The 15,304-nt window shown below is 61.8% G+C and overlaps 1 protein-coding gene across 10 annotated transcripts in view; it reads left to right on the plus strand.

Moving 5' to 3' along the window:
- HDAC4 (histone deacetylase 4) overlaps positions 1 to 15,304 on the plus strand; it is a 228,707-nt gene that overhangs the window by 117,807 nt on the left and 95,596 nt on the right. The gene's annotated exons all lie outside the window — the stretch shown is intronic.

Here is a 15,304-nt window from a genome sequence, read left to right on the forward strand (position 1 = left end):
ACTGCTCCATCGTCAAGGGTAACTCAGCACTCTGGGTGCAAGAAGCCACCAAGCTGAGGTATCTCTGAGGACCTTCTGGGCACCCAGATACTGAGAGCCCCTTGCCACCACCGGGGTCATTCCATCCTGGGGTGGCACAGCCCCATGCCTGGAACACGTTCCACAGCCGCATAAAGCTAAAATAAAAATTAAACTAAAAATCAGTACTGCTGACCAGGCATGCAGCATGAGACCTGCTTTGGGGGCTGCCATCTTGGGGGTGGGGTCTGTTGCTTATCTTCTATGAGAGTAGCAGCCCTCCTGGTGGCCGCCATGTTGATGACCGCCATGTTGGTGACCACCTGTTTTCTCTGGGCAGTTCCTCCAAGGCAGGAAGTGGAGCCTCCACACCTTTGGAGTCTTGCGGTTGCCAGGCAACAGAATGGCTTCCCCTGCCCCTCCAGGTGACACCAGAAATTAGCAAATGAAAAGTCACCCTAGCATGCCTGATCTAAATCAAAAGCCTGAGACCAAAAAACTGGTTAGCAGCATCATGAAATCCTTCCCTAAAGCCAAGGGCGGTATTCCAGCTTGCCTAATAATATAAATTATCCTTCAGAACTGTTACAAGCAACCTGGAAGCACTTACAGGTCAGCAAACATTCACCAACTGGCCCACCTTTCGCCCTCCTCTGCCCAAATCCTGTTAATGCTGACCTTGCCCCTCTGTGACCCTGCTACTACAGGTCAGAGTCTGTTGAGGCACATCAACATTTGCTTTTAGCCGACCTTCCTAAGCCACAAATGCTGAGAGAGGAGAGACTGGGGGACAGAGAGATTTTCAGGATTTAGAAGCGTACTGGGGCCCTCGAGGATGCAGCCCTGCCCATATTCCTCACGCCCAGGCAGAAGCCGATTGGCTTCCACTCTAGCATGCTGCCCTTCCTGGAGTGAACTTTCTCTGGCCGGCTCACCAATATGTTGCGGGCCAAGTGAGATCTAAAATCCCTACTCTGGGGGCTGGCATTGTGGCATGGTGGATGAAGCTGCAGAACGCAGCGCCAAGCTCCCATTGGGTGCTGATTCACGTTCCAGCTGCTCCACTTCCCATCCAGCTCCTTGCTAATGGCCTGGGAAGAGCAGCAGAAGGTGGCCCAAGTGTCCGGGCCCTGCCACCCATGTGGGAGACTTACTTAGAAGAAGCTCCTGGCTCCCAGCTTTGGCGTGGCTCAGCTTAGCCGAAAGATGGCTGTTGCAGCCATTTGGTGAGTGAGCCAAGGGATGGAAGGTCTCTGTCCCTCTCTCTCTGTAACTCTGACTTAAATAAGTAAATCTTTGAAATCCCTATTCCAGGCTCTTTCCTCTTACGTAGAGAAGCATTGTAAGCACAGGCACAAATATGACATACAAAGTGATAAGCTAAAGTTTATTTAAAAGGAGAGGAGATCACACACGCACACACACACACATATGCACGCGCATACACACACACGCACACACACACGCACGCTGGGGTGTCGTTCAGGAAGAGAGGGGGCTCGGACGGGAACACATGGGGGGGGGGGCTTCAGTACCTGCTTCCTCCAAGTCTACGGAAGAGACCAAGCCTTTCCCTGTTGCTGGCCTCTTAGGAGGTTACAGGTGCCTCCCCTGTCCCAGGTGAGAGGAGGTACTTCCTGGGGAGAGGGTCATGTGACTCACAGGCTGGTGGATAGGATTACCTGGCGGGGGGGGGGGGGAAGGATGCTTTCGGGCTCCTGGCCCTGATCTCGCTCCCTTACTCCGTATCAAGAGCACAGCTGTCTTCCCAAGGAGAGCTCGCTGTGAACAGCGCTGTGCACTCGGGATCAGAGCGGTGGGCGGGGAGCCTGGTGTGGAGAGAGAATTTCTCTAAACCCACCTTGCACTGCTTCCCTGTGTTCTGCCAGAGCAGAACTGGGTCCTTAGAGTTGCTGAGGGCTTGCTGTGGCCCGGGAAGAGCCTGTTTGCTGTGTGGGCTCTGGGCCTGCCGGGAAAGGGCTGCATCGGGCAGCGGGAGCCCACGTGTCCCCTTCCTCATGCCCAGGTGACAGAAGTGTCCTAACCTAGCCATGCAGACAAACCGTTGCACCACCTGGAAAACTGACTGCAGGGCAGTCCTCGCCACTGCGCATTGGAGCAGGGCGGCTTGTGCACTGCGCTCCTGGCAGCTCCGCAGCTGGCCACAGCTGGCCGCCTCGACGCCCCCCAGACCACGGCGTCTCTGCCCTGGCCCTGCTTCTGCCCTGGCCGCCCCGTCTGGTGCTCACGTATGAGCTGAGGTGTTGTTGCAGAGTCACGGATCCCCACGTGTGCACCTGCCGGTCCTCAGAACCTGGACCCATGGAACCTTCTGTGGCAGGGCTAGCGGGTGGGACTGATGATGGGGAGGCAGTCCTGGCCCGCCCGGCTGGGTCCCCTGTCATCACAGGCCCCTTGGCTCCGACAGAGTCAAACAAGGACGAGTGGGGACGGAATCAGGGGCTCTGGGGGTTCGGCGGCTGGTTTTGGAGCTAGAAGGTGCCGGTAGTCGAGGGGTGGAGGTGCCTCTCGGTGCTGGGCGAGGCCGGGAGCAGAAGCTCTGGGGCCCTGGAGGATGCAGCCCTGCCCACATCCTGAGTGCAGCTCCCTCAGCCCCATCGGACTCTGCCCCCAGACCTGTGGGACGTGGCTGTATGCAGTGTGCACCACTGCGATGAGGAACGGCCTCGCTAACCTCTATGTGAATCCCATGAGCCCTTGCTTCCTCTCAGGGTCCCCACATCGACCCCTGTGCCTCAGTTTCCACGTGTACACTGAGGATTCCCAGGGGCTTGGTCTTCCTGGCACCTGCCGTCACTCTCACCCTGCCCCCCAGCACTGTCAGCCAGCACTGCCGGGAGATTTTACTGTTGGGACGTGCAGCGTGGGTCTCCCCTGGGAGTCCTGGTGCTGGTGCTGGGCTCCTGGCTCAGAGCTGGTGTGAACCTCAGATAAGGAAGCCTCCATGCAGGGTCAGGCTTGTTTGAGGTGAACCTCGCTCTGCAGAGCAGGGGGTTGAAGTTAGTACCTCCTGCCCTGTGATCTGCGCATGGCGGGTGCAGCTGACCTGTGGCCTTGGTCTGCCTTGGCCCGCCTTGGCCCTGGCTTTGCCATGGTGGGCTGTACCACTCCCCACCCGCACTCCTGCCGTCTCTCCCCCAGCATGGTGACCACTTGGTGTGCTTGGGTTCTAGGAGACCGGAGAGAGCAGTGTGGAGACCCTGTCTCCTTCCCACGCCTGGCATTCATGAGGGGCAGGACCCAGAATGACAGAGCTGTCCTTGTCTCCGGCGGCTGGGAGCTGGGCTGTGTGTGGCTGAGCCACGCCGAATTCTGGAGGCTCCATTTCTGCTTTTTATGCCACTAAGAAATACTGAAGGGGAGAAACAATGCATTTGTTTGCGGTCAGAAACTTTCTTTTGGGGTGGGCGTTTGGGCCAGCAGGCAGGTGCTTGTACCCAGTCTGAGCGCAGGTTCTAGTCCTGGCTCCCCTGCTTCTGAGGCAGCAGCTGACGGCCGCCCCTCAGGAGACCCAGACAGTTCCTGGCCTGGCCCAGCGGCGCCGGCAGGTGGGAGCTCCCCTGTCTCTGTCTGCTTCTCTTTGCCTCTCAGGCAGTTTTTAGAAATCTGCACTTAATTTGAACAAGTCAATTTAAAATGGAATCCAGATGAACTTTGTGACAAAGTGATTTAGATAAAGCCGGACGACTTCCTCGTGTGATGGTAACCAAGTGAGTTAGTCCCCATGACCCAGCCACCTCCTCAGCGCTGTGAGCCTGGGCACCCTAGCCCAGGGTCAAGGACCCGTGCTGAGCCCCCAGGAGCGAGCTGGGTGTCTCCTGGGAGGCTCCCACCCACGCGTGCCGTGTGGTCTGTTGGAGGCTGCGCGCTCTGTCCTGAGTCCCTGCTGCTAGGGCTCTGCCCCTGGGCAGCCTCTTCCTGCAGGGCTGGAACCCCAGGGTGCTGTCTTGCTGCCGTGTGGGCGCCCATGGTGGGAGACGCAGCGCCTCCCAGGCGTCTTCCCCTGCGCTGACCCTGACTGGAGTCACTTGTGTCGGTTTGTCTTTGTGGTGAGAAGCGTGTGTGCACTGTGTGCCGTGGTTTTCTGTTGCAAGGGTGTGGGCATGTTTTCCAGCGGGGCCTCTGACGTGTGCACATTTGTGCCTTAATGACCCAGAATTGCCTCGGGCCTGTGTGAGAGTGGGGTGGGTCCTGGTCCTCTCCCTGGTGACCCTCAGAGGGCCCCTTGCGCCTTCCCCAGGAGCGTCCTGACTGGGTTTCTGCTGCCCTGTGCCTCTGGGATGCGCGGCTGAGGTCTTGAAAGCTGGCGTTGGCCCCGCAGTGGCGCTGAGACTGCCCATCTGCGCTGCGCTGCGAGTGTCCAGTGCTCAGAGGTGGTGACTCCATCTCTTGTGCTCAGAGATGCCTCTCAGGGGCCAGCGCGTGGCACAGCAGGTTAGGCCTCCGCCCGTGATGCCGGCGTCCCACGTGGGCGCTGGTTCCAGACCTGGCTGCTCCACTGCCGATCCAGCCAATCCCGCCCCCTGCACCCACGGGGGAGACCTGGAAGAAGCTCCTGGCTCCAAATCAGCCCAGCTCCAGCCATTGCAGCCATGTGGGGAGAGTGAACCAGTAGATGGAAGATTCTCTTTCTCTCTCTCTCTCTCTCTCTCTCTCTTGAAAATCTGCCTTTCAAATAAATTTTAAAAAATTAAAAAAGAAACGTCTTTCCCCAGGCTGGAGCAGCCTTCGGCGTCACTAGGTATCCGTCCCGCGTGTGCGTCCCTGTATTTAAAGCAGGATCTTTTGGGGTTGTTGGTTGGCTGGGGTTCAGGCAGTGTCCCTACCTGCACGCTTCGCTCCCTGCCCTGCGACTCTCTCACCCTTGAATTTGCCCACTGGGGTGGCAGGTGGTTGTCTTTCTGTGTTCTCCGCCTGGTGCAGTCTCACCCCATCACGTCACATGCCTGTCCTTGTGTTGCCTGGGCTTCCTGCAGGTTGGGAGGTACAGCTGGAGGCTCTGTCAGCGCCCGGACTTCCGAGCCGTGGGTGGGGATGTGTCCTGTGCCTCGAGTGTATCTGTGTGTGAATGGGCTTGCCTCTGTGGGTATCTGTGTACCTCTGTGTGTGTGGGGTGGGTACCTGTATCTGCATGTGTGATTGTGCATGTAAAGCAATGATGTGTGTCTGCGTGTGTCAGTGTCTGTGTCTGCATCTCTGGATCAGGGTTAGTGCGTGTAAGTCTGCGTGTGCATGTATGTGTGTGCTCTGCACGTCTGTGTCTCATATGTGCATATCTCTGTGTGTGTCTTGTGTGTGTGTCTGTCCGTGTGTGCTGACGGAGCACGCGGCGTCGGGGTGCAGAGTGGCTCCCGGGTTCACGGCCGTCCTTCTTTCTTCCCTTGAAGCTCTGCCTGCCTGGCTGTGGGGGGGGGCCTCCCTGGGAGCCCTTGCAGGTGTCGCCCCCTTCCTGGCACCTGTGCTTTTCTCCGTGGTTTGGCTCCACAGCTGAGATCACGTTGCTGCCCATCGTCCTGTTGTGCGTGTGGATTTCTCTTCACGTCCTCCCGTTGCTGGCCTGCCTTTCCTCCCTGGCCTCTCTGTGAGGGGCTCCTCTGGCACAGGCTTCCTGGCGAGGCCTCTGCCGCCGTCCACACTTCCTCTGGCCCGCGGCTCTGCGGGGCTGCCGCGTGACTGGTTGCACTCGGGCATCGTCCGACTGTAGGGCAGTCTCCCCCAGCTGCCCCTGCCTGCAGCTCCATCCAGGAAGCGGCCAGCCTGCCTGGCCTTGCTTTCTGTGTCCGCAGTTCTGGACAACTCTCAACCACCTTCAGATCCGGCCTCTCCGGGTCTCACAGTAGCTGGCATCAGAGACGAGAACGCCGGCTGTGGACCTGCACCTGGGCTGGAGCAAGGCTCTGCTCTGCTGTTCCCTGGCCGTGGGGCGGCGGCTGGGGAGAGCTGCTGAGCCAGGTGCGGAGTATGCCAGGGAGGCTTTGGGGGCCTGTGGCAGGGGAGGAGGAAGAGGAGGAGTGGGTGTCCCTGGGTGACTGGGGTGAGGCGGGGTAGCTGCGTGGTGGAACCTGGGGCCTTGCACAGCCCTGGGCCCTGAGAGCAGGGGAAAGGAATTCCGGGTCAAATCTGCGAACTTCTCAGGTCCTGGTTGTCTTCCACGGCAGGCCTGGGGCCCCCGCTCCCTCCTCAGGCCCTTTCTGAGCAGTCGGGGTGCGGGGGTCACAGACCAGCATGGCCAGCAGGGCGGAGGGGCGGCGGGAGTCTCCGCTCTGAGCAGCGGCAGAGGCCGTGCTGTGAGAGCTGGCCTGGTTTCTTCACATGTTTCTGTCCCCCGGGGGACCCGTGCCAGGGTCCTGCTGGGCCAGGCGTCCTGCCCAAGGCCTTCCGGCTGCTCCCGAGTCCCCCCTGCCTGACCGGTGCAGAGCGGTGTCCGGGAGCCGCACCGCCACAGGCTGAGCAGTCACACTCCTGTTGGACTGCGCTCGCTTTTCTGATTCTCCCATTTCCTCTCCGACTCTTCCGAGAGCGTCCTTCCCTCCCAGGGCACTGAGTCAGCTCCGATTCTTCCCTGTGCTGGAAGTCACCCCTGGAGCAGTGGCTCCGCCGTGGTCCCGTGTGTCCGCCCCACGTGGCCCCTCACCCATGCCGCTTCACCTGCTGGCTCCTGTGCCTGCCTCATGCCGAGGGCCTGGGGCAGGGCCGGGTGTGTGGGGCCCTTGGAGGCCATGGTCCATCGAGTGCTGGCTGGCGGCTGCCCTGCCTTCTCTCTCCCAAGCCTTCACATGCCCGCTGGTGGACGTGCAGTGTGTGTGGCTGTCTTGGTGGACGGCTCTGCACTCAGGAGTGACCGCAGGCATGGGGGCCTGGCTGGCGCTTTGTGTTCTTCCCGGCGTCGGACGGAGTGGTCGCTCCTGCTGGTTCGAGCAGGCCTCAGCCCGCCGCGCTTTGCTCCATCCTCTGCGGGACGCTGGGATGGTTCCGAGGGGAGCAGCAGGACTCTCCCCAGCTCCGTGTGCAGCCACCGTCTGCAGGGAGGGCGCAGGCAGGGTGCGGCCTCGGCTCCTGATAGCTGCTGCCTGCCACCGGTGCGGGGGACCCTGAGGCCAGGCTGCTGCTCAGCGCCTCCCTTGTGTGAGCAGGCGTAGAGCTGTGCCCAGCACCGATGTGGTGACCGACGTGCCCAGGCCCGGCGCCGCCTGTGGGAGCTCCTGCTGCCGTCGGTGAGGGCGTCCTCCCCCGGAGCCTCTGTGCCTTCCATCCGTCTGGATGACGATGCTGTCAGCGTGTCCGTGAGACGACGTGAGGCTGCCCTGGCTGCCCGTCGTCCCTGCAGACGCTGTGTGGAATGTGCCGTCTGCGTGTCACCTGGGTGTCCCCTCACGGGCATGCAGGGATGCGCAGGGGAGAGAGGCAAAGCCCCCCCACCCAGGCGGCCTGCAGGAGGGGCGGGGCCGTGTGTGCCGTGTGTGCCGTGGCAGCTGTCCGGCCTGGTGCTGAGTTCGCAGCTCGGGAAGGTGCCGTGCGCCGTGGAGGAGGCCTGCTGGGGAGACTGGCGCGGAGCTCACACCTGGAGTAATTGCAGCCTGTTATTTTTAGTAGTGAAAACAGTATTTCAGGGATTTTCTGTTTCTGTCTCTATTCCGCAGCCAGTGGGCGGTGGCGGTGGGTGGTGCTTTGCTGTTGTCTCCCATTTTCCCTGGTGCCCGTGGAGAGGTGGGGGGATGAGGCCGGGCTGAGCCTAGCCTGTGCAGCCTGCAGGATGGGCCCTGGTTTCTGTCCCAGCCCAGGAGATTTTCTGGAAAAAGTTTATTTTCAAAAGCAGTAAGTATAGGGGTAGCCAGGCGATTGGCATGAACAAGACCCGTGCCTGAGCCGCGGCAGGCCAGGCCCACGGGTTGGGGTCGGGGGAGCTCTGGGGGTCAGAGCACAGTGGTTTGGAAGAACAGCAGCTCCAGACCAAGGGTCAGGCTCCAGGGCTGCTCTGGGCCACAGCCAGGCCGGGCCACGGAAGCCAGCTCGCTGCAGCCCGCGCAAGGCCCACTGTCCTGGGCTTCCTGCAGGGTGTCCCGCCCCTACCCTCCGTGGCCAGGACATCCGTGTTCCCGTTCTGGGTGTCCCTTGACTGCCCACGAGGCCCTGCACATCAGAGCCCGTATCTCGAATGCCCTGTGGAGGGGTTGCGTGTGTCAGCCAAGTTTACACGCACACACACGCGTGCACACACGCACACTGCAGCCCGGTGGCCTGCACTGGAGAAGGCGAGGGCGGGAGCTTTGCCCGTGCTGCCGCCAGCGAGGAGCACAGCTCCCTGTTCCTCACTGATGTGCCGAGCAGCGATGCGCGTCGTGTCTGTCCCAGACCTGTGCAGAAAACGCAGCATCGAGGCTGACCGTCGGTGCCCCGTGTCTCTTGCCCAGCGCAGGGTTTGAAAAATCCTCCTGTGTGCGTCTCTCGGTGTCTCCACGTTTGACACTTGGGTTTCTTTCTTTACGTTTTCATTTCAGTTGTAAACAAAGCAGTGCAAAACAGAAAGCCTCTTCTTGATTCATGTTTTTGTTTTTCAAGCGTAATTCAAGTGGTGCTGAGTTGTTGACATGAGTGCGTTTGTTTCACGGTGCGTGTATTCATCTAAATGAGGCAGAGGGAGCCCGTGTAGGTTTCCTCTACTCTGAAGCCGCGTCCCCTGCAGAGTACTTCTGCCCTGAGCCCTGAGAGCCCCGTGGCGGCCCCACCTCGACTCGCGCACACAGTGTGAAAGTGAGCGAGCGCCGTGCCTTCAGAGCGCCTTCGAGAAAGGCGACGTCGCACGTGGCTGAGAATTCCGGGTGGAGCTCGACTGTGAGTGTTCAGCCCTTTGGTGGTCGCCTCAGTAAGCTACGCGCTCTGGCGAGCCAGGACCAGACGGCAGGCTGGATGCCCGCAGCTGCTTTGCCTCGCCTCGGACCGTAGACCCCCAGGGAGGGCGCGTGTGCCCTACGTCCCAACCCAGTAGCAGCGCTCACACTGCACCCCTAAGTCCTGTTTGCCACTGAAAGGCCCCACGCGGGGTTCCAGGAAGAGGCCAGAGCACCCTGTCGTGTGGGACAGGACAGGACAGCAGACGCCAGGGCAGGGTGGGACAGGCGGCTGCTTCGGAGCCCAGGGCCTTCACAGTTCAGGGGGAGTGGCTTTTGGCCTGGAGTTCTGTACAAAGTCAGGAGGAGAAGATGAGGGGACAGAAACAATCTTCCCTCTTCCCACACGCAGATCTGCCCTCTCCTTCCTCCTCCTCCACAGCCGGAGACACCACCTGAGCTGTAGAGCAGGAGAGCAGCCTGAGGGAGGAGGGGGGAGCAGAGGGCGGGGCCAGGAGGGGGGAGCAGAGGGGGGAGCAGAGGAGCGGGGCCAGGAGGGGGGAGAGCAGAGGAGGGGGGAGAGCAGAGGAGGGGGGAGAGCAGAGGAGGGGGGCCAGGAGGGGGGAGAGCAGAGGAGGGGGGCCAGGAGGGGGGAGAGCAGAGGAGGGGGGCCAGGAGGGGGGAGAGCAGAGGAGGGGGGCCAGGAGGGGGGGGAGCAGAGGAGGGGGGCCAGGAGGGGGGGAGCAGAGGAGCGGGGCCAGGAGGGGGGAGAGCAGAGGAGGGGGGCCAGGAGGGGGGAGAGCAGAGGAGGGGGGCCAGGAGGGGGAGAGCAGAGGAGGGGGGCCAGGAGGGGGGAGCAGAGGAGGGGGCCAGGAGGGGGGAGCAGAGGGGGGGAGCAGAGGAGCGGGGCCAGGAGGGGGGAGAGCAGAGGAGGGGGGCCAGGAGGGGGGAGCAGAGGAGGGGGCCAGGAGAGGGGAGCAGAGGAGGGGGTCCAGGAGAGGGGAGCAGAGGGGGGGGAGCAGAGGAGGGGGGCCAGGAGGGGGGAGCAGAGGAGGGGGGAGCAGAGGAGCAGGGCCAGGAGGGGGGAGCAGAGGAGGGGGCCAGGAGGTGGGAGCAGAGGAGGGGGGCCAGGAGGGGGGAGCAGAGGAGGGGGGAGCAGAGGAGCAGGGCCAGGAGGGGGGAGAGCAGAGGAGGGGGGCCAGGAAGGGGGGAGCAGAGGAGTGGGCCCAGGAGGGGGTCTGGGGGGGCAGAGGAGTGGGCCCAGGAGGGGGTCTGGGGAGGCAGAGGAGTGGGCCCAGGAGGGGGTCTGGGGGGGGCAGAGGAGTGGGCCCAGGAGGGGGGTCTGGGGGGGGGCAGAGGAGCAGGCCCAGGAGGGGGTCTGGGGGGGGCAGAGGAGCAGGCCCAGGAGGGGGTTTGACATCTGGAGATGCCACGGGGCAGGGGGTGCAGAAATGCAGGCCGCGGGCTCTGGGGAGCCGTGGGTGCCTGGACGTCACTCAGGATCTGTTGCAGAGGTGAAGGCCTCCTCCACGGGCGAGCTGGCTGCCTCAGCCCTGCAGGGCCATGCGGGGTGGGGGAGGCTCGCGCGGTCTGCAGGGGCTGCAGAGGTGTCGGACATCCGGTGCTGGTCTCACTGCCCTTCTGTGCTCCGCACGCGTGCTCCTCCGTGTGGGTGATGTGTCACAGCAGGAAGATGGAAAATGCCCAGTGTCCTGTGCCCCTCCCTGTCTCCCCCACCCCCGCACGTGGGCAGAATGGTGGTCACAGGGCTGAAACACCTATTGTTTTCTCTCCCTTTGAATGAGTCAGAAACACCTCTTGTTTCCCTCCCTTGGGTGCGCCACTCTTGACTTGAAGAGGCCACACTTCGGCCATGCTTCCCAAAGAACGGTGCTGCTTGTCGCACATAGTCTGGATGGTGCGAGAAACGGGGTTGTGTGAAGGGGCCTAATTCAGGTCATGGAAAAGCCGCCTCCTCCTTGGTGATCATTTATTTAAAAAGAGGGGAGAGAGAGAGCGCACGACTGGCAGATTTCTGTTTGTGATGGAGAACCCATTCACCGCCTGGCCTCGCGTCTCTCGCCGAAGCCCTGAATGTGCGCCTTGTGCCTGCCCCGGCGTCATGAGCCTGACTGTGTTAATAGGTTTCTCAAGGCACAGCCTATAAAAGCAATTTTCTACTCTCCCATAGAATATTCATGAGAATACAGGGTTTTTTGTCTGGGCGCCGCATTCCGTAAGTAGAGAAGGTTTGATTGTTTTCCGCAGGGCACACTGGGTCAAAGGCGCTGGCAGCTTCCCTGGGGCTCTCGTGGCATCTGCAGGGTTCTGATACAGAAATAGCCCCAGTCATGTGTGACGCAGCCCCGGCTCTGCCGAGGCATGAATGGCGATTGTGGTCCTCGCCCACGCAGCTGGTGTGTGGGGCGTGGCCATGTGCCCCTCCCTCCTGGCTCCCTCACTGCGAGGGGCGACCAGGCCGTGTTTCCTGGCCCCGATGCGTCTCCCTGCCCTGCACCCTTGTGTCTGCAGGTGCAGGCGTGATGATGGTGATGGGAGGAGCCTTTGCGAGGCGGGTGATGTGTCGCTGGGGAAGCTCTCTGCGTTACTTTCAACTTCCTGTTGCCCCGGTCCACACAGAGGAGCCGCAGAGAAAACAGTGGCCCCTTCTGCTGCAGGAGCAGGCACCTGCAGGCTCCCTCTGGGCAGTAGGCCGTCCCCTGCAGGTTCCCCGGCTCCTGGCAGGCTCGCTCCCGGGAGTCTGTGTGGAGTCTTGTCTGGTGTGAGAGCCTGCAGGCCATGCCGCGCCCTGACCCCCGTGTGCCACCCAGGCAGGGTCTATCCGGGGCTTGTGCTTGAGCACGAGGGACACCGCTCAGCAGTAAGAGCTGCCCCACTGCCCCATGTGGGCGCGGGGCAGGGGTTTTTACTGGGTTGGGGATACCTGGTGGATGCCCCTGTGCACAGCACTTGGGTTTGCCCACGGCGGGGGGTTTGGTATTGCTTCTTTGCACACAACACGTTCAGGATGGCCGTGTCACTGCTGCCACCCAGAAAGGTCACGTAAGGGCCGTGCAGGGTGTTGTGGGCCTGTGTGCTGGTTGGGAAGTCCCCAGCAGAGCAGGGGGGTCTTTCGTGGTTGGGTTCAGAAGCTCCTTGCTCCTCGTTGGTCTGGAGCTGGGGGTGGAGCCGTGTCAGAGCAGCAGGGTAAGTCCTGCACCCACTCACTTCCTGCCTCGTGTGGGCAGTGCTGGGCAGTAGCATTCAGTCGCGTGTGGTGGGACTTCGGAGAGACCCGGGCAGAGTGGTGTGCCCACTCGCGACTCTCACACAGGAAGCTGAGACACGCTCTTCCCAGGTCTGTGCCTGGGTCTGCGGCAGCGCCACGGGGGAAGACATTTAAATCTATTGGGGAGCCTTCACATGTTGATTGTCACGCAGTGGGTGAAGCCGCCGCCTGCAACACCCACATCCCCTATGAGCACTGGTTCAAGTCCCGGCTGCCCCACTTCCCATCCTGCTCCCTGCGAAGGTACCTGGGAGAGCAGCGGATAATGGCCAGAGTCCCTGGGCCCCTGCCACCCACGTGGGAGACGTGTCTGAAGTTCATGTCTCCTGGTCTCCTGTCTTCAGCCCAGCCCTGGCTGTTGTGGCCGTTTGGGGTGTGATCCAGAGGATGGAAGACCTCTCTCTGCCTTCCCCTGACTCCCCCTCTCCTTCTCTCTGTAACTCTCCATTTCGAAGAAGTAAGTAAATTAACGTTTAGAAAAGACAGCATTGATAGCTTCATAGTGGATGGGAAGAAACCTTGGTCCCCCCACTCATTACACGGACTTGGCTCTTGAGGCTAGGCTGTGCGGGGCCTGAGCCAGCTTCGGGGCGGCCGCCTCTCACCCACCCCCGCTGAGGCGCGGTCAGTGCCCTCTGCAGAGCCCCTGCGCACTGCGGGGAGGCAGGGTCAGCACGGGCCACCTGCTGGGAACCTGCCAGGTGCCCGCCTTATGGCAGGGGGTCTGCTCCACCCGCTCTCGCCCACAACAGTGTCGGTGACGTTTGTGTCGTGGTCCCATCCGCGTCGCTTCTGTCAGGTGCTTGGGACCCTGCAGCGGCTTCTGTTTCCTTCGCGGATGCTCTGAGCGCGGACCCTGAAGGTTCTGAGAGAAGTCTGAATAAAAAAGAAAGTTGGCCCAGCTGGTTGTGGGTGTGCTAGTCCGCCTCCCCTGCCCCGGTCCCCCCTCGCTGCCCCCAGTGGACCCCAAGAACTCCCTGCCCAGTGTCTCCTCTCCCCCAAGCTAGACAGGCAGGGCCCGTCCCACGGGGCCTGGCAAAGGCAGAGCTGTGCCTGCGTCCTCAGTAAACTGAGGCACAGGGCCACCGCAGGACCGTGTAGCTGGCCAGCGTTCAGGCTCCAGAGGGGCTGACCGTGAGACGGCTCAGTGACGTACTGGGGCGGCAGTCCAGGCGAGCAGGGGCCTGACAGGCTGGCCTCCCTGCCACCGCGCAGGCAGGCATTCTGAATAGACCCAGCGTGACTTGTGTGTCGCCCGGAAAGGCCACGCTGTCCCTGGAGCACGGGCGAGCAGCGTAAAGGGGCAACTTGGCGGTCACGGCGGTGGGTGGCAGACAGGGACAGGCACAGCCAGCAGGCACCCCAGTCCCCGTTCTAGAGGGCGTCTTGTGCACCGGGCTGTGGGGGCAGCCCTGGCCCACGGTCCGTCTGTGGCAGAGCAGCTCTTGTCTCGGTTCCCCGAGTGGGTCCAGCGCTCTCTGCCCCTTGCCTAACCTTGTGTTCCTCGAAAGAAAGCCAGAGGCTGGGCGGCCCCAGGCTGTCTGTGTCGCTGTGTTTTATGACTTAGATGATCAATAAAGGAAAGGGAGGGAGTGGTAAGCTCCAGTCCTCAGCTGCGCCTGTGTGGGAACAGATCATCTGTGTGCCGTTCCCACAGCCAGCTACAGGCACAGAGACGTCCGTTTAAGGAGGCAGGGTTGCCCTTACTCAGCAACCAGCTGGCGTCGGCTGCCCTGGCGAGGAGCGAGGGCTGTGATCAAGAACCACTCAAGGACAGGCCAACCCCACCACGCGGCCCAGGGCCCGGGATCTCCTCGAAGTCAAGCGTGTCCTGGCTCTGGGCGCTGCGCTCCTGGGTGAGCAAGGCAGGACAGCAGGGCCAGGTCAGCAAACAGGGATGGCTGCAGCACCCAGAGCTGGGGTGATGGTGACGTCACGCCTCTCAGGGAATCCAAGAGCCCCCATGTTGGGTGCCCTCTCTCTGCACCCATCCTGGTCTCTGCCCAAGGGGACCGCCTCTGGTGGGAGACCCTGAGGCTCCTGACAGCCAAGGGCAGCCCAGGACTGGAGCGCCGAGCCCTGCCAGAACCAGGCTTCTCCAAGAGCAGAGGCGCCCACAGAGGGGAAGGCTGTGTCCCAGGCCAGCTCGGGGCCACCTGCCTGGGCACTGACACAGCAACGTTCAGGACCAGGTCAGCAGGCTTTGGGGTGTGGAACATGGTTTTCCCAGGAAGTAGGTTTTGATTGGGACTTGGTCTGAAGCCATCTGGAACCTCTATGCCCTGGGGTCAGATCTAGGGCAGCTTTGCACTGTCCAGAAAGCACTCGAGCAAGGCCAGGCGAGTAAGGTGCATGTCCTCTCTGATACCCTCACGTGTTGGGCCTGGGTTCCCTTGAGCCGAGGACAAGGCCCGCCTCCTTCCCCTGGCCTCGGCCTTGTGTTGACTGACGTGGCCCAGGCAGGCTGTGGGGACCTGGAGGGCAGGCCTGCTGGGTGGCGGCTTTCAAGCCTCACAAGGGACTCTGTCCGCAGAAGCACAGGTGTGATGGGGACAGGTGGTGTGTGAGGGGAACAGGTGGTGTGTGATGGCACAGGTGGTGTGTGATGGGACAGGTGGTGTGTGAGGGGACAGGTGTGTGATGGGACAGTTTGCGCGACAGGACAGGTAGTATGGGACAGATAGTATGTGACAGTGTGCAGTGGGTGACAGGTAATATGCAGTGGGTGACATGGCAGGGTATCACAGGGACAGGTTGTGTGTGTTGACACTGTGCAGCAAGTGACAGCGCACGCAGGCGACAGTGTGTGACCAGTGACAGGTGGTGTGTGTTGACAGGTGTGTCCCTGGACTGCAGGACAGGTGTGGCCGGCCGTGGTGCTTGGACACTTGCGCACTTTTCTGACGTGAGCCTGTCGTACAAGGAGCACTCTGGTTCGCAGCCCTGGCTCTGTGCACTGTTTTTCTCCCTGTACTCTGGTGTCGGTGATGGGGGTCGGGATGGATTCCACTGCTGCCCCTGGTCGGAACCCCTGGCAGCCTCTCACTGGGTGGACGTGAGTGCACGCAGGAGGCCCGCGCCTCGGTGGAGTGTGCTTGTGCCGCCGCCAGGAGCGCTGGCCACCCTTGTTGCGTAAACATGTTTTCCA

This window comes from Oryctolagus cuniculus, chromosome 3 (assembly GCF_051225735.1).
Source record: "Oryctolagus cuniculus isolate XC-2025 breed Fujian yellow rabbit chromosome 3, ASM5122573v1, whole genome shotgun sequence".
In the NCBI taxonomy this organism is placed as follows: domain Eukaryota; kingdom Metazoa; phylum Chordata; class Mammalia; order Lagomorpha; family Leporidae; genus Oryctolagus; species Oryctolagus cuniculus.